The 18,862-nt window shown below is 42.3% G+C and overlaps 1 pseudogene; it reads right to left on the reverse strand.

The window, feature by feature from the left end:
- Positions 1–3,689: 3,689 nt before the first annotated feature.
- LOC122044813 lies at positions 3,690–3,871 on the reverse strand (annotated as a pseudogene).
- Between the last annotated feature and the right edge of the window lie 14,991 nt (positions 3,872–18,862).

Raw genomic sequence — 18,862 nt, forward strand, 5'->3', positions numbered from 1 at the left:
CCGTTCTATAATATAGTGTCAAAATAAGACCAAGGCTTTCGACACGTAATCATACTTTAAATGACTGTGCAGCGATGTACGTGTTGGATATGGAGATTTTTTGGGCCACACTGGAAATGACATTGAGAACAAGGGTAAGTGGTGGTGGTGGCCAGCCTTCTCATCCACTTTGTTTACAGTTGTAGTGTGTGGCCCAGTGGCTCAAAGTTTTCACTCGAATGATGAGAATGTCGCAGCCTATCGTCGTCATCGTCGTCTTCGTTTCAGTGTAGATGGCCCTCGAGATGTCAAAAGAAAGAAAACGGGCCTACCGGGACTCAATCGGCTCATTTTTGTGTCGTGCTGAACTAGGCACGGCATGGGCAGTCACAGGTCAGGCACATGGTCAGGGGGCGTCTAACGCAAGCATGGGTTTAATAGATGGTGTTTTGCTAGTGTTTTTTCGAGTTCATTTATAGGTTAGGTCAAAGAAGGAGACCGTCAACCTCCGAAAGAACACCAGAATCAACCTCCGAGAGAACGAGAGAGGCAAAAGGGAGTCATTCACCCCTAGTTTACCTCCTATCAATAAAGAGAAAGACTTAGCTCTTGGGATAGTGGTGCGGTATGATGTCTTTTTAACTTCGTAATATTTAAGAATGTAGTCATCGTTGCGGCGATAAGGAAAAGGTTATTTAGCATGAGTTAATTATCATGATATATGTTAAAATCAAAGCGATCAATATCAGGGCTTAAGTAAGACTCGGTTGCACCCGAACGGAAAGTGGTTCATCGGTCGATCGGAGGGATCTTGGTCCGATCGGCCATCTGAGTAAACTAGTTAACCCAGTCGGCACTAGAATAAGCTAAGGGGGCCTGGAGCCCGAGCCGAGCGGGCCACCTATCTAGCTCGAAGAATGACGTTGGCATTATACACATAATGAGTTGATAAAATGAGAGAAAAAAAAAAGAAAAGACGGATAATTAATAAAGGAAAGATAAAAGCAAATAGAATACTCCATTTATCATTAAATGAGAAAAAAAAACAAGACAAAGATATCCTTTGTCGGTAATCAATATCATTAAATTGGGGAAAATGGAGGGTCACCAGAAAAGATATAAAAATGACATGCCAGGTATGAAGAAAGGCAAGAAAAATCTTTATCCTTAGTACTCACTTTTTTTCACTCCTACTTCTAACTTGAGTGTCGGAGGGCCAATGCCAAAAACCCTTTCCTTAGTTTGATTTTGTTTTGCAGATAGACGCGAGATCTTCATCTAGTCAGCGAGACTGGCACATCCCCGACTTTCCAGCTTCGCGCCTTCAGACAGGATTAGTCATAATTTTAGTTAATTTAATTAATAGATAATTGATCAAAGAATGATGAATTGATGGACCATCGCTGTAAGTACTTCCTAATTTACCCTATGACTTATAAATAATTTTCATAGAGCCAGACTAGTCACCATCAAGATTTGATGTAAGCCCAATGCATGTTGAAGTCCAATATCAATCTTAAAACTTCAAATCGATATAACTTTTAACTCGGGACTCGGAATCAGACTCTATCTATCGTCACACGTGCAAAATTCGAAAACCTAAGTTTATTATAGGTGAAATCGTAATCGTTAAATTTTCAGCCCCAAATTTCTCCATTTAAATTCTTTTCGGAGTCTTTTTGTTATTTTTTGCTATTTTAATTTTTTTTGGATATTTAGGATAATTTTCATATTTTTAGTATTTTTTAGAGAGGATTTGTCATGATCCACATCTTAATTTGAGTTAACATCGTTAAGTTAATTAATTTCTCTTTCGGGTAAAAATTTATTTTCTTTCTTTACAAGATTGGAATTAAGATATGTTAATTGTAATTTCTTTCCTTATTTGAGTATTAGGTTGTGGTCTATATAAGAGTTATATTTAGATGTTGAGGGATTAACCCTCTAATTTTAATAAAAAGTTTCATTCTCAAAGGTGTCTCTTCTTATCTTCTCCTCAATATTCCTTTTCTTGTCAGGCCATAGGATAATCGCTATTCTGTCTGGCGTCAGTTGATATTAGAGTCCGAGAAAGTCATCAACAAATCCAATGGCGGGTCATCGTGGTCGTAGTTGTGGTCGCAACAATAAGCAAGCTTCGACAGAGGAAGTTGAGTATCGTGGTCGTAGCATCTAGAACATAATAATGATTGAGGATTTACGAAGGTAAGTTATAGATTTAACCCAGCGTATGGCGACATGAGATCTTGAAGATCGTGAAATTCTGGATCGTGAATTTGAGTCTTCCTTCGAGAACACATATCACCGGTGGGACTCACCTCAAGAACGCCTTGGACAAGAGGAGCCTGTTGGAGACTTCGGATTTCGGGATATGTTCAAATTTTCTGGTTCGTTGTGAGCAGAGGATTTTTTTTACTAGATCAACAAAGTAGAGCGGATCTTTGACTACAAGCGAGTTTCAGATCAGATGAAAGTGAAGTTAATTGTCATCAGACTCAAAGGGTGAGCATCGGCATGGTGGGAATAGATGCGGCGCTCTCGGGATAAACAAGGTAAATCCCAAATAACTGTCTGAGAAGATATGAAGGAAAGTATGAAGGAACACTTCCTTCCCTTTGCCTACACCCAAACTCTGTTCTAACAACTTCACTCATTAAGACAGGGCGTGAGATCGGTCGACGAATATACAGAAGAGTTTTTCCAGCCGGTGGCCTGAAATGACTTATTCGAGATGGAGGAGCAGTAGGTGGCACATTACTAAGGGGTCTTCGCTTGGTCTTGCAAGATGTCCTCAGTCTTCATTCACTCTCGATGGTGTCAGAGGGGTTTCAATGTGTACTGGAGGCTGAAAATCAATAAAATAAGAAACCAGCGGGGAGAGACGACCAGAACAATCAACTAGCTCGCCCTCAAAATCCTCGTCCTTCACAGCTGTAACGCCCCGATCCGGGCGGGCCCCGCCTGGACCGAACCGAGAACGACACCAGAATTACCCATCGGGTTGACGACTATCTCCACATACCACAGAGGCCCTTTCAGCGTGCTTTATCCTCACTCGTATGCACCCTGGAAAACTTCCCAGGAGGTCACCCATCCTCAGATTTCTCCAAGCTAAGTACGCTTAACTTTGGAGTTCTTAAGTTTAAGCTTCCGAAAAGGAAGGTGCACCTTGATGATATGGATAATACCATCTAACCTTTTAAGTCATACTTAACCAGAATCTCAGAACCGGGGTATTACAATCACCCTCACTTAAAGATACAACGCCCTCGTTGTGTAACCATGAATTACACCATAGACAAATCCCAAAATCTCCCTTACTAGGTGGTACCTTGGGTGCTCCTGCCACAGGCACACTCATGGTTGCAAGGTCGCTTTGATACCATCTGTAACGCCCGGGCCTGGGCGGGTCCCACCCGGACCGAACCGGGAACGCCACCAGAATTGCCCATCGGGTTGACGACTAGCTCCACAGATCACCAGAGGTCCTTTCAGCATGCTTTGTCCTCACTCGCACGCACCCTGAAAAACTTCCCAGGAGGTCACCCATCCTCATATTTCTCCAAGCCAAGCACGCTTAACTTTGGAGTTCTTAAGTTTGGGCTTCCGAAAAGGAAGGCGCACCTTGATGATACGGATAATACTATCTAACCTTTTAAGTCATACTTAACCAGAATTTCAGAATGGGGGTATTACAATCAAAATATTGATGTCTGTCAGACAATCTCGAGACCACCCCAAGGGAACAATCCTCTACAGCTAGAAATCCCAAGGGACCAGAACCGTTAATCATGCTCTGATCTCGAGATCTTACATTATCAACTAGAGTGGTTGTCTGTCTCCTTTACACTCAAGGATATAGTTGTACGAGCCTATAAAATAGGAAACCAGTGGGGAGAGACGACCAGAACAATCAACCAGGTCACCCTCAAAATCCTCGTCCTACACGGCAGCAGCCATCACAGTGACCACCACAGCAACCATCGCAGTGACCACCGCAGTGGTCACCACAGGTTTACTCTAAGGCCCCTGTCAGATGTTATCAATGTGGTGAACAAGGACATATTATGTACCCACGTAGGAAGCTCTCTTCTACTGATTTGAAGGGCAAAAACTTGTTGATCGAGGGAGAAGTGATAGAAGATACAATAACAATTGTAGATCTAATTTATGAATCATCTGACGAAGTGATTTATGGCGATGGTCATGAGGCTTTCGTCGTTCGTAAGAGTCTGCTGACTCCCAAGAGCAATTCGGGGGATGATTGATTGAGAACTAATATTTTTCATACTACTTACACCATCGTGGATAAGGTCTGCAAATGATTATCGACAATGGCAGTTGTGAGAATGTAATCTTCACATATGTTATCTAGAAATTAAAATTGAAGGCAAACCATCATCCTAAACCCTATAAGTTATCTTAGATAAATAAAGAAAGCAAGGTAACAGTAGACCGACGATGTCTGATTTCTTTTTCAATTGACATATATTTTGATAGTACTTGATGTGATGTGGTAGTCATGGATGCATGCCATGTATTGTTAGGGCGACCTTGGCAGTATGATCGCAGTGATGTTCATGATAGGCGGAAGAATACCTATATCCTTAATGTCAAAGGAAAAAAGAAAGTTGTGTTGGCTCCGTGACGGGAAGGAACTACTCGAATTCTGATAGCTAAAAATACTAATATGCCTTTTATATCCAAGGTTTTAGATGAAGTGGAGCAAGGAGTTGTATATGCTTTTCTACCATGCCAAAGCATTGCTCCGACCATGGACACTGAGTTACTAACCGAAGTACAACAACTACTAGCAGATTTTGATGAGTTGATGTCGGAGGATCTTCCTTCTGGGCTACCGCCTTTGCGAGATATCCAATATCAGATTGACCTTGTTCCAGGGTCGAGTTTGCCTAATCGGCCAGCTTATCGGCTTAGCCCTAAGGAAGCAGAAGAATTACAACATCAAGTGGTGGAGTTGCTGGAAAAAGGACACATCTGAGAGAGCATAAGTCCCTGTGCAGTTCCTGCTCTACTAAACTGAAGAAGGATGACTCATGGCGTATATGTGTCGATAACAGAGCCAGCAACAAGATTATAGTAAAGTACAGGTTTTCAATTCCCCACTTGGACGACATGTTGGATTAGCTATCCGGTTCTAAGGTCTTCTAAAAAATTTACCTTAAATGTGAATATCACTACATCAGAATAAGGCTTGGTGATGAATGGAAGACGACATTCAAGATGTAGCATGAGCTATATGAGTGGATGATCATGCCTTTTGAACTGTCCGATGCGCTTAATGCCTTTTGAACTGTCTAATGCGCTTAATGCCTTCATGAGGTTTATGTATCAGATCTTGCGACCCTTTATGGGAAAGTTTGTGATGGTATATTTTAACGACATCCTCATTTACAATCCGACATGGGCATCACATTTTGATCATTTCCGTGCTGTCTTCGAAAAGCTAAAAATGAACTACTTATTTGTAAACAAGAAGAAGTGCTCTTTCTCTACTATATCGGTAACTTTTCTCAGGTTTATTGTGTCTACTGATGGTATACATGCAGATCAAATAAAGATAGATACAGTCTTAGAGTGACCTCAACCGAGGACTTTGCATGATGTCAGAAGCTTCCATGGTTTAGTTTTTTTCTACCGCCAGTTCATTAGAAATTTTAGCACTCTCATTGCTCCTATCACCGAGTATCTCAAGGAAAGGGAGTTCAAGTGGTCTGAAAAAACAGAAGCTAGCTTTCAACTGGTCAAATAAAGGATGATCGAAACACCCGTTCAGGCCCTTCTTGATTTTGACAGATTATTCGAGGTCAACTGTGATGCATCTGACATATGTTGGGTAACCCAATGTGATGCGTGCTAAAACAAGGATACAACATACTAGACATGATCGCATAATTAAAATTTTACGGAAAGTAAACTTACGCTAGATATACTTGACAGATGATGCGTAGAAGATTCCATCGGATGATTCAGAGTGGGAAGAAGATCAACCAAGCGACGCACGAGCCTCGTCTCTACTTGTATCCATGTCTAGCTATTTTCAAGACGACTTCAATAAGTCCAAGTCGTGTCTCCGTTTTGGTACTAGCTGAAGGTGAGAGGCGGTTCGATCCGAGAGAGGGATCATGGTCTGATTCATGTCCGGCGGTCAAGATAACCAAACGACACGAAACGTGATGAATGGCAATATCGGATGCTGCTGTTTGGAGGCAAAACCCCGCTGCCATCAAGGGACAGTCGTTCAGCAGCCAAAACCTTAGCCGGAACAGATTTCCGGTGATGCAGCAACATGGCTGGGAGGATCAACCATTCTCCAGCAGCACAGAAATTGCCTGAGCAGAGCAGCACTTCGTCGGCGGCAACGAAAGTATAATCGGCAGCAGCAACAAATTGCTGCTCTTCCGGCGGCGGTAGGAACTATGGACGATGGCACCTCCATAGCAACAAGTCCGGCAGAGGTTTAGCAACCTCAACTTGGCGACGATCTCCCCTGGATGACGGCATCAAGTCCGGAGGTCGGCGGTGGTGGCTACACCCACGGGACAACAGCCATAGGCTGCTGTTCGTTGGTTCTCCGGCTGCCGTCGGCGGCTTGGTGTCGGCGACGGTTCTCCGGAGTTCCATTGGCCTGCTTCAATGGCCGGTGAAACTGGGCGTCGATGCTTCTTTGGGTGGCAGCGGCGGCGAAGAGAAAACTCGGTTTTCCTTTTCGTCGTCGGCGGCGTGAGACCGAAGAAGAGGAGAGAGGAGATCAAAAGAAAACCCTTTTTTTCTTTTAAAATCTCTCACGTTTTTTTCTTCCTTTTACTTGTCTGTATCTATATAATATATATATCTCTAATATATATATCCATATAATTGGATTTGGATCAAATCCAAGTCGGTATCCTTTGACCCACAATCTATACCAATAGTTTTAAGTTTGGTTGAACACCAAATCATATTTAGTTCAAGACCAAATCATATTTGATTTAAAACTAAGAGCCTTTTTTATTAAACCAAACTAATTTAGTTTATAATTAAACTAAAAAGAGTCCAACTCGTCTTCAAAAGACGTGATTCATCCGTGCTTCCGTTGCACCATTTTGATTCCATATTTGTCTTTCGTCTGGTCCAACCAGACTTAATCTCTCTCGATCTGAGAATTCAATTCTCAAACTCGTTTATGTCTCTTAGATAAACTCGTAGTGCGTGTGACCTTATAGATTCTCGGTTATGTTAGTCATCCATAATTAATCATTAATTATGGAACGATCATGAGTGACACTTAATAGTATATCATGATCTCCAATTAACCAAAAAATCATAGGTTAATCTCGGAACCACTTCCAAACCCTTCAGCAGCTATAGTAAGTTATGTCATATTCCTTTCACTCGTCTTATACCAACTTGGTTCAGGACATGGTCTATCTGTTAGTCCCTACTATGTTGATTACGTCACACCTAGCCTAAGTAATACTTCCTCGTTCTACCGATTCAAATTACTCCGACATTTGTCTAAGAGTCTCGTACTCTTAACATGTGATGCTTTGTCCAAAAACTTTGAGTAATAATCCTAACGAGTGGCCATAGAGTATACTTCTGCTTGCAAGGAGCGGGCAATCCTCTGTGGACTATCCAAACACCTTTGAGCACTTCGACTTATACTCAATCATCCCTAGTCCACACCTCAATGAGATGCTTGCTTAAGATGTCAAAGTATAAACCTCCATGATCAAAATGACTTGTAAATCTTAAGTCGAAGGAAACTTGTACTCGAGCTATAGTAAGAGCTTCATTGACATATCTATATATGTAGAGAACCATATAAAGTCTTATAGCAGGTCATTCCAATGAACTAGTTACCAGAACTAGCATCCACGTTTAATTCTCGACATCCCAATATCTCCAGCCTGTGAGAAAATAGCTACTTGGTTGAACCAAGGAGTATAACTCGTGTTAGTCTATCAAAATTGATGATGTCTGAACTCATCAATTCATCGACTAGGGAATATTTCAATACATTTATGGTGTCACATGTAGAGATACTCACAAGTTGTGATTCAATCACAAGTTCTCTCATGCTATGAATTGTATCACGGACATTCAATACGTGAGTTTAAGATCCAATTATACACATAGAGAATGTGCACTCAAATAGTAATATATATATATATATATATATATATATATATATATATATATATATATATATATATATATATAAAAGATCATAAGGCGATTACCTTAGGACATCCCTTAAAATCCAACAGCATATGTATCAGGGGGTGCTCCGAGTCAATCTCGACAACTAGTTGCTTTCTTTAGTAAGAATTGTTGAATCGTAAAGTACGCTAGAGGAGGGGGTGAATAGCGATCGTTGAAACATAATCGAGTAAGCAGCGGAAATAGAAAAATAAGAACAATGTTAATACACTAAGTTTTTACTTAGTTCGGAGCCTTCGTCAACTCCTACTCTAAGGCTCGCACTCATCGAGTGTTTTCGTTGGGCAATCCACTAATAGTTCATAAAAAGAGTTATAAGATTAGTACATGAACTATAAAACTAAATTATCGACAACAAGGAAATTAAAACTGAGTTGCAGGTTGTCAGAGGTACTTCGCAGCATCACAGGAGCGTCCTTAGAGTAGTGCGCAATAGAGCAATCGTGGTAGAAAGTTATTTTCTGGCTCTTGGTGGAAGGTTGCTTATATAAGCAGTTTTAGGCACCTGGACCGTGACGTCGGCCTACCCAATCAGTGTGCTCCAAGCTGGAGACGAGCTAAGTTTTAGCATTATGGGCGCTTGGACTAGCTCCGGGCACTAGGATCCCTTCTGGGCGCTCGGACCAGCTCAGGGCGCTCGGATCCCTTCCGAGCGTCCGAACCCCTTTTTTCCAGCAACTCATTTTCCTACAAGATAATAAAAATTATACTACAGTGCAAAACAAAGTTAGCACAATATAATAAATAGAGTAGTAATTAGATTCTGTCTCCTCGAGACCAAAATCTACTCAAGATCTCAACTTAGATTTCCCAAATGGATCTAAATTGGATCAACGTCTATTGTTTTCTCAAACGAGGAACGCGTCCTCACAAAGTCACTCTCCTCCAGTGACTTACCTCAACTTACTATCTTGTCAGATATCCAGACAACCCGTTGACCTTGTCTGGACTTAATGTCAACTATCCGATCGGCCCGTTGACCTAGCTGGACTTCCTTGCAACACTGAATTAGCACAATAGATAAAGCAGTAAAGTAGTGTTAATAGATTTCAAGATTCGCTGGTCCGGTCGATCGCCGACCGCCGCGGTCGACCGAAAACTAGTCAGTCACATATAACCTAGGGTTACCTCCCCTAGGGTTACCCGGCTTCACTCACTAGGACTTCCATTGTCTGGCTTCACTCACCAGGACTTTCACCACCTAGCTTCACTCACTAGGGCCTGGCTCACCAGGACTTCCACTACCTAGCTTCACTCACTAGGGTCCGACTTCACTCACCAGAACTTCCACCACCTAACTTCACTCACTAGGGACCAGCTTTACTCACCAGGACTTTCACTTTGCCTAACCTCCAGTTAGGACTAGTCACTCAGTAGACTTCTCACCTTCCTATCCTTTGGTTAGGACTTACCTTTGCTAATCATCTAGTCTTGACTAGAGTTTTCTCTTCCAAACATCAAGTCATATTTAGATCAACCCTTGGCCAAACTAACCAGACTTAGGTATATTGTCAAACATCAAAACCCTAGGGTCGATTGCACCAACAAGAATGTCTTCTGGTCTAAGAAAAAGTATTCTACCTATGACTTGGAGTTTTATGCCATTGTGCAGTCCTTGAAGCATTGGCAACATTACCTAGTACAGAAGAATTCATCATATTTACTGATCATGAAGTATTAAAGTATATCAATGGTCAATACAAGTAGAGCAGGCGACATGCCAAGTGGGTGGCTTATTTGCAAGAGTTCACCTTTGTTGATACAGTCTGACCTGGCTATTGTTTTGATGTTGACACTGATTTAAGTTTGTATCAGATATTAATTTAACTCAGAATGACTACTGATCGAGGTTGATCAGTTGGGAGGGAAAGTCCTGGTGAGTGAAGCCAGGCAAGGGAAATCCAGATGGGTCAAGGTTGACCAGACATCTGGTAAAAAGTCCAAGCAGGGAGCTTGGCACGGGAAAAGTCCAAGTATGATGACTTGGCACGGAATGGTCAGAGAGGGCTCGGTAGCTCGTTCTCTGGACCGGATGAGGTCGGAGAGGGCTCGGTAGCTCGTTCTCTGGACCGGATGAGGTCGGAGAGGGCTCGGTAGCTCGTTCTCCGGACTAGGTCAGAGAGGGCTCGGTAGCTCGGTCTCGGGACCAGGAAGACCTCAGGGTTTCGGGCTGGAAAGCTGCAAAACTCCCTCGGTAGCATTGGATCGGTCTGAGACCGATCCAGTGATCTATGATCGTCTGGATCGGTCTGCACCGATCGGATACTCAGATCAGCGATCGGTCGGGTGACCGATCGGTAACTACGAACTTTCATGGGCTATCGACGGTTTGGTGACCGATCGGGATCCTACGTAAACATTCGTGGGTTAACCGATCGATCGTGGACGATCGAACTCCTGTAATACGGGTTAGCGATCGATCGTGGACGATCGGTAACCGATACATGGGTTATCTGATCGGTCTGGTGACCGATCAGGAATCAGAAACGTTGAGAAAGCGTGGAACGGTCACCGATCCACATATAGTATGATCGGTCCACGCCGATCGGGATCTTCCGGACCGATCTCCGATCGGTCCAGAACCATGGATCGGTCTGGCGGCCGATCCACGATGTCGCATGTCTCCGCTACTTCTCGAGATTTCGACTCGTTTCGATGCATCGATCTAACATCCGCTTGTGAGCTTTTTGAGTTCTGATGCGGTACCATGGTGATGTTTGAATTCAAATCAATGACTATCAAAGGAATAAAACAAAATGGTTTTCTACGGTTATCGCTGCAAATTGTGCAAAAGAAGCGTCAACGTTCACTGGCTTGTTCAGTTGGTTCACTGGCTGCGATCGACTTGACTCTTCCTTATTGGTTCGAGCTCAGAGACACCAGTGAAGACCAAGGATGGTATTGGTGTGAGTTCAGATGAGGAAGAAGCGTGATTGGCGACGCCTGGTTTGGCGACAGTGATACGCTACTGGTTTGCAGTGATTCGATGCAGGCAAACGCAGTGAAGAAAGCAGAGAAATAAGAAGGAGGAAGAGGAGAGGATCGCTAATAGTCTGGAAAAACTCTCTCTGTCGTTCAAGCAAGAGGCTATGCGTTTTCGTTGAGCTCTTGGCTGATTCCTCCTGTTGTTGTTTTTCTGCTTCGTGGCTGTAAGTTAAACTGTTAAATCCTTTAGCCACACTCTGTAAGTAATTGTGCTTCACTTTCAAAGCTACTCTTGTGATCTCTGTGGAGAGGTTACTCCACCGAAAAGGAGGATCTTTAGCCGAAATTTATCCGGGGTGCGATCTACCGAAGATCAAGGAGTCGTCCACCTTACGGACACGCCGAGGAGTAAGGGCAAGTTATCCCCGAACCTCGTAAATCCTAGTGTTAGTGTGCTTATGTTTTTCCCTTTTTTAGTTGTCTAATTCCGCTGTGCTAACGATTATCTGTGTAGAAGTTTTCGTTTAAGTTTTTAAAGGAGCTATTCACCCCCCCCCTCTCTAGCCATCTAAGATCCCAACAAGTGGTATCAGAGCCTGGTGCTCTTCATTTCGGCTTAACAACCCAAAGAGCTAAACAATGGCCATGAAGGAGGGACTCAGCACCAACCGTCCACCCTATTTCGATGGAGCAGATTTTCAATACTGGAAAAGCCGCATGGAGTATTACCTCAAGACCGATATCTCCATGTGGTTCTCCGTCAAGGAGGGATTCTCACCTCCAAAGGACGAAGAAGGTAAGGAACTTGACTCATCGAGATGGTCAACCGAGCAAACTCGCAAGGGACAAGCCGATGCCAAGGCGGTTGTCACTTTGCAATGTGGGATAGCCAAGGATCAACTTGTCAAGGTTGGTCCTTTCACAAGTGCGAAGGATCTATGGAACAAGCTCATCGAGCTCCAAGAAGGGACTCGAGACTCTCGGATCGCCAAGAGGGATTTGTTCCTAAACCAACTACAGAACCTTGTCATGAAGGAAAATGAAACTGTAAGTGAGATACATGGAAGGTTCAAGGAGATCATCAATGGTCTCCATTCGGTGGATGAACGAGTAAAAAACCGTGACCTCGTAAGGTATGCTCTAAAAGCTTTTCCTAGGAATGCCTTGTGGTCATCCATGGTGGATGCCTACAAGGTATCCAAGGATCTTTCCATTGTTAAGTTAGATGAATTTTTTTGTGAAATGGAATTACATGAACTTGCTAACAAAGGGCAAAAAGAGAAAGGTATTGCTTTGGTTGCAGAAGAAAAGAGCAAGGAGGGAAGAAGAAAGAAAGAAAAGAAGAAGGAGAAAGAAATTGTTTCATCTTCATCTTCCTCCGAGTCCGATGATGAAGGTGAATCATCATCAAGCGAGATGGCCAACTTCGTGAGAAGAATCATGAGAAGGAGCAGAAGATACAAAGGGAAAGGTAAACCTAGTGAACAAAATATTGACAAAACTAATGTTACATGTTATGAGTGCAGCAAAAAGGGACACTATCGGAGCGAGTGTCCGAAATTAAAAAGGAAGGAGGAACGAGCCAAAAAGAAGGAGGAAATAGTCAAAAAGAAGAAGGCTCTAAAAGCTACATGGGATGAGTCTTCTTCAAGTTCATCTGAGGAAGAGAAGAGGGAGAAGAGTACACGGCAGTTAGCCCTCATGGCAAGAGAGGAGTCCGAGTCCGAGAGTGAGGACTCAAGCTCTTCAGCCGCGACTTCATCATCTTCGGATGATGAAGAGGTAACCTCTCCCCATTTAGAAAAGTGTTATAAAACAATTGCACATTTGTCTACTTCCCTTAAAAAATCAAAAACAGAAACTAAACTGCTAAAAGATGAAATAGAGAAATTAAGGGCCCTTAGGGAAGATGAGGTCGATGACCTTTATCAAGAGGCCCTAGAGGATGAAAACAAAACCTTGAAGGGTGAAATTGAGAAGCTCAAGAAAATGCTTGAGAAATTCTCAACCAGCTCTAAGACCTTAGACATGATTCTAAATGCCCAAAGGGCGGTTTACAACAAGGCTGGATTAGGATACCAACCTAAGGAGTCTAGCTTTATTTCTTTAGTGTCAAGAACCCAATTTCATAGAACACATGTTTCTAGGGTTCATGAGACTAGGAAGAAGGTGACTAAGGCATGGGTGCCTAGGTCTCTCATTGTAGATGCATTAGGTCCCAGAATTTGGGTACCTAAAACATCCGTCTTTCGTGTCTTGTAGGCATTGGTCGAGGGGGAGCGTCTATCAACTTGGTTTGTTGATAGTGGATGCTCCAAGCACATGATAGGGGACAAGTCACTATTCTCTACCATACAAAATAAAAATAGAGGTAATGTGTCTTTTGGCAATAATGGTAGTCTTAAGGTTATAGGGGTTGGAGACATTCATATATCCGAATGTCTCCACATCAAGAATGTTCTTCTAGTCAAGGGGATGACTTTTAATCTCCTAAGTGTCAGTCAATTGTGTGATACGGGTTACACAATTGAATTTCATTCAAGTCAATGTTTGGTTAAACACATTGACACACTTGACACGGTACTAGTAGGCACAAGGGTTGATAACATTTATCAAGTATCGTTTAAAAGTGCTACTAATGCTTTGATTAAGTGTTTCATGTCAAAAGAAGAAGAGTCTTGACTTTGGCATAGAAGGTTGGCACATGTAAACATGAAGAACATTCGGAAGTTGGCCAACAAAGGACTAGTACGAGGCTTACCAAGCATCAAGTACCAAAAGAACAAACTATGTGATGCATGTCAAATGGGTAAGCAAACAAAAGCATCTCATAAAGGTAAAAGCATTGTGAGTACATCTACTGCCTTAGACTTATTACATATGGACTTGTTTGATTGTAACAATGTTATTTCATTGAATGGTAGTAGATATTGTTTAGTAATTATTGATGATTTTACTAGATATACATGGACCTTCTTTTTGAAAACTAAGGATCAAACCATAGATATTTTTATTTCTTTTTGTAGAAGAACTGAAAATGAAAAATCAACAACAATTAAAACCATTAGAAGTGATCATGGTGGTGAATTTCAAAACCATAGGTTCTTAGAATTTTGTCAAGCAAAAGGGTATAGACATGAGTTCTCAACTCCAAGGACCCCACATCAAAATGGGGTTGTGGAGAGAAAGAACCGAGTCTTACAAGAGGCTGCACGAAGCATGCTCAATGAGTACTCACTACCGAGTTACTTGTGGGCTGAAGCTGTGAATACAGCTTGCTATGTGCAAAACCGAATCTTGATACATAGGTTTTTATGAAAGACTCCTCATGAACTTTGGTTTGGGAAACCACCTACAATTAAACATCTTAGGGTGTTTGGTTGTAAGGTGTTTATTTTGAACACCAAGGACCATCTTGGAAAATTTTCGGCCAAGGCTGATGAAGGGATACTGGTCGGGTACTCGCTCACCAGCAAAGCCTATCGAGTCTACAACAATAGGACTAAATTGATTGAAGAGTCCTCTGATGTAGCTTTTGAAGAAATCCCTAAATCAAATGATCAATCAAGGGATGTAGGAGAAATTCAACTTGAACTTAGAAATCTAAGTTTGAATGATCAAAATGAAGAAAGAGTCGAGGTTGACTCTGATGACGATGAGCAAAGGCAACAAAGGGCTCCGGTTGATCCCTTGCCTGATATTGAGTCCTTGCCTGTGCCTAGTGAGACCATTCATGAGGCACCACCAACACCAAGACAATCTAGGATAACCACTAGTCATCCCCAAGACCAAATTGTGGGAGATATCCAACAAGGGGTTAGGACTAGGTCATTCTTTAGAAATGAGTCTAATGAAGTCGCATTGATTTCAGAGATTGAACCAAAATTAGTTGATGAGGCATTGCGCGATCCTGATTGGATCATAGCTATGCAAGATGAGTTAGGTCAATTTGAAAGGAGCCAAGTGTGGGACTTAGTTCCTAGACCTAAGAAGACCACCATTATTGGAACTAAATGGGTCTTCAAAAATAAGTTAAATCAAAAGGGAGAAGTTGTAAGAAACAAGGCAAGACTTGTAGCCAAGGGCTATAGTCAAGTCGAAGGTCTCGATTATGATGAGACTTATGCTCCCGTGGCCCGATTAGAGTCCATTCGTTTGATGCTAGCTTTTGCTGCACATAGAGGTTTCAAGCTCTATCAAATGGATGTTAAATCTGCCTTCTTAAATGGCTTCATTAAAGAAGAGGTCTATGTTGAACAACCCCCGGGGTTTGTGAGTACCGAAGCTCCAAACCACGTATACAAGCTCAAGAAAGCTCTTTATGGGCTTAAACAAGCACCTCGAGCTTGGTACGAAAGGCTGTCAACTTATTTACTAGAAAAGGGCTTTGTAAGAGGCCAAATAGACCCAACACTATTTCTGCGTAGAGATGGTGAAAACATTTTCGTAGCCCAAGTGTATGTCGATGACATAATTTGTGGCTCAAATAACAAGGTCTATTTAAATGAATTCATTTCTCACATGGAAAGTGAGTTTGAGATGAGTCTAGTAGGAGAGTTGACATTCTTCCTCGGACTTGAAATCAAACAAACTCGAGATGGAATTTATGTCCATCAGACAAAATACACTCAAGAGATGCTTAGAAAATTCAATATGAGTGACTCTAAGGAAATGTCCACTCCAATGGCGACAAGCACTCGCCTTGACAATGATGAGAGTGGAAAACCAATTGATCTAACGCAATATAGAAGCATGATTGGTAGTCTTCTATATCTCACAGCTAGTCGACCAGACATACTTTTTGCTGTGGGCATGTGTGCTAGATATCAAGTCTGTGCCAAGGAATCTCATTTAATTGCAGTTAAGAGAATATTGAGATACCTTAAGGGCACAATTCGAGTAGGTCTATGGTACCCTCGTACAAAGTCTTTTGACTTGATAGGCTATACCGATTCCGATTATTCTGGGTGCAAACTGGATCGGAAAAGCACTAGTGGGGGTTGCCAATTTTTAGGTTCATCATTAGTTAGTTGGTCAAGTCGGAAGCAACATTGTGTGGCTCTCTCCACGACCGAGGCTGAATACATTGCCATGGGAGAGAGTGTATCACAATTGTTGTGGATGATTCACACTCTAGAGGATTATGGACTTTCTTATAAGGGTGTACAAGTGCTATGTGACAACATTAGCACGATCAACCTAACTAAAAATCCAGTCCATCATTCAAGGACCAAGCACATTGAAGTGCGTCATCACTTCATTAGAGATCACGTAGCTAGGGGTGACATTGTGCTCACATATGTGGAGTCAAAGTCAAACCTAGCTGATATTTTCACCAAACCCCTTCCGGAGAATGAATTTAGTCATTTAAGGAGGGAATTGGGAATGTGTTTGGCTCCTTAGGTCCTTAGGACCTCATCATGATCAATAAGGAAAAATTAAAAATGACAAGAGAAATTGGGAATGATTTTGGGCAACTTGGGAACATCTCACACAAACTATAAGGTTTAACAAAATATTTTTGTTTGCTAGAAATGGGGTGAGATGCTAGGAACAACCAAATTATTCAAAATGTATCATGCATCCCTTGAATAATTAGGTTCAAGAGACATTAATTGAGTATGGAGAACACCATTACATAATTCATGTGTAATTGGTTCCTTGATCTTACTCATATATTCCAATCAAGGAATCTTGGTTGGACTTTTGCCTAGAAGTTATCCAATTATAGTTGATGGTTGATTTGTTGATTGATATTTTTGATTGATACTTAACATGCCTTGATTGAAAATTAGGACAAGTTGTTTATATTTTGACAAACTTGAAACTGATCATAGCAATCCTAGGTCTTAACTAATACCTTGGTTCACTATAGGTAATAGTTTTATAAGGTTCTCTAAGATTGGAACTCTAAGATTCCAAATGTCTGAGTTTTTGGGTTTTGAAGTCTGAAACTTTCGGGCTCTAAACAAGCTCAGGCCATAAGAGTTCAGTTTTTGAACACAATTGTGGGTGTTGATCCTTAGGTTTTAGGTTATGAATTTGGGAGGTTCTGAATTCTTGGTTGTTGAACTTTTCAGAATTCTCGATCAACAACGGCTCAAAAATTTCAGTTACTGAAATCAGAATTTCAGGATTATCAGACACTGATCGGTCCAGGGACCGATCAGGCCGATATCTGATCGGTCCCTACGACCGATCAGTAGAGTTCATTCGATATCTGATCGGTCTGCAGACCGATCAGGGGTTCTGAAACGTATCGCTAGCTACTGATCGACCTCTGATCGGTCCGGGGACCGATCAGGAGGTTCCCTGATCGGTCTCCACGACCGATCAGGAGGTTCTGGCACGCACCCACCTCTGATCGGTCCGGGGACCGATCAGGAGATACTGGGTCGGTCTGTCGACCGATCCAGAACGAATCCATAACTCTTCGGTCAGTTCTATGGTTCGCAGGAAGGCTACCTGATCGGTCTCCACGACCGATCAGAGGGTTTCCTGATCGGTCCGGGGGACCGATCAGACCTCTTTGGGTGTTAAAATCGATACTGATCGGACGACCGTCCGATCAGATCTCACTGTGCACTATCCCCTCATTAAATCCTCCCGACCTCCTCTCTTCCCGATCTTCTTCCTTTTCCAAAACCCTAGCCGACCGACTCATAACCTAGCCGACGCCCCTCTTTTCCTCCCGTCTTCTCGACCCATCATCTTCTAAAAGCCGAAGGTTACAATGGCGCCCAGGTAACTCTTCTTCCTCCCGAGATTTGTTCATTCTTAGCTGTTTAGCTTCTTTTCACATTTTCTCTATGTGTGTTGTCTCGGTTCTCTCTGTGTGGTCTCGGTTCTCTCTATGTGGCTCCCGTGGACTCCCATTTGCCCCGACCGTGTCCAAATCCTTATCTATCTAGGAAGAAAGCAGTCGGTGAGGGTTCTTCTAAGTCCCCAGCTGAGAAAACCAAGTCTCCTGCTCCCTCTCGACCCCAACCAGCTAGTTCCAGTAGATTCCCAAACCGCCAGTCTGAGCAAGCTTTTCAACAAAGGACATTCAAATTACTCCCTTGTAGGTCCGTGGATAGAAAATTCATGGACGAATTTTGCCCACAAGTGTCCGAAATCATAGCATACTACAAACTCGATTCACTAGTCTACTTGGAACGGGATATCAACTATGACTTGGTCTCTGAGTTCTATAATAACCTTCATGAGACTAATGATCAAGGTTTTAAAACAAGAGTTGCTAAGCGGACTCTTGATTTCAGTATCTCATCTTTCTTTGAGTATCTCAATTGTCGGAGGTGTTCCGGTGATGTCTTTTCGATATTTCCTGACTTACCAGATCAGTTACTTCCACCGTTTGATATCTCACCTGACGATATATATGAGTACTTCTTCAGACAGCCTGGACAAGGGCTAGATGAGCTAGATGTTGACTTCCCTACTTTTGCAGCCTTGAGATTATCTCCTCAAGATTACATTCTTTTTAAAATTGTCACGAACTGGCTTCTACCTATCACATCTAAACCATTATCTGAGATCCGATCATATCATTGTCTTATGCTTTATGGTTTGCGTCGGCGTCTCGATTTTGATATCATGTCGAACATCTACTCCTCGATCATATCATATTCTCAACCTAGCGGCTTCACTATTTATATGCCTTATGGGCATATAATTACTGATTGGCTTGAGACCCTTCAGGTTGATGTCTCTAAGGGTAGAATAATCAAAA

Source organism: Zingiber officinale, chromosome 2A, assembly GCF_018446385.1.
Source record: "Zingiber officinale cultivar Zhangliang chromosome 2A, Zo_v1.1, whole genome shotgun sequence".
NCBI lineage: Eukaryota > Viridiplantae > Streptophyta > Magnoliopsida > Zingiberales > Zingiberaceae > Zingiber > Zingiber officinale.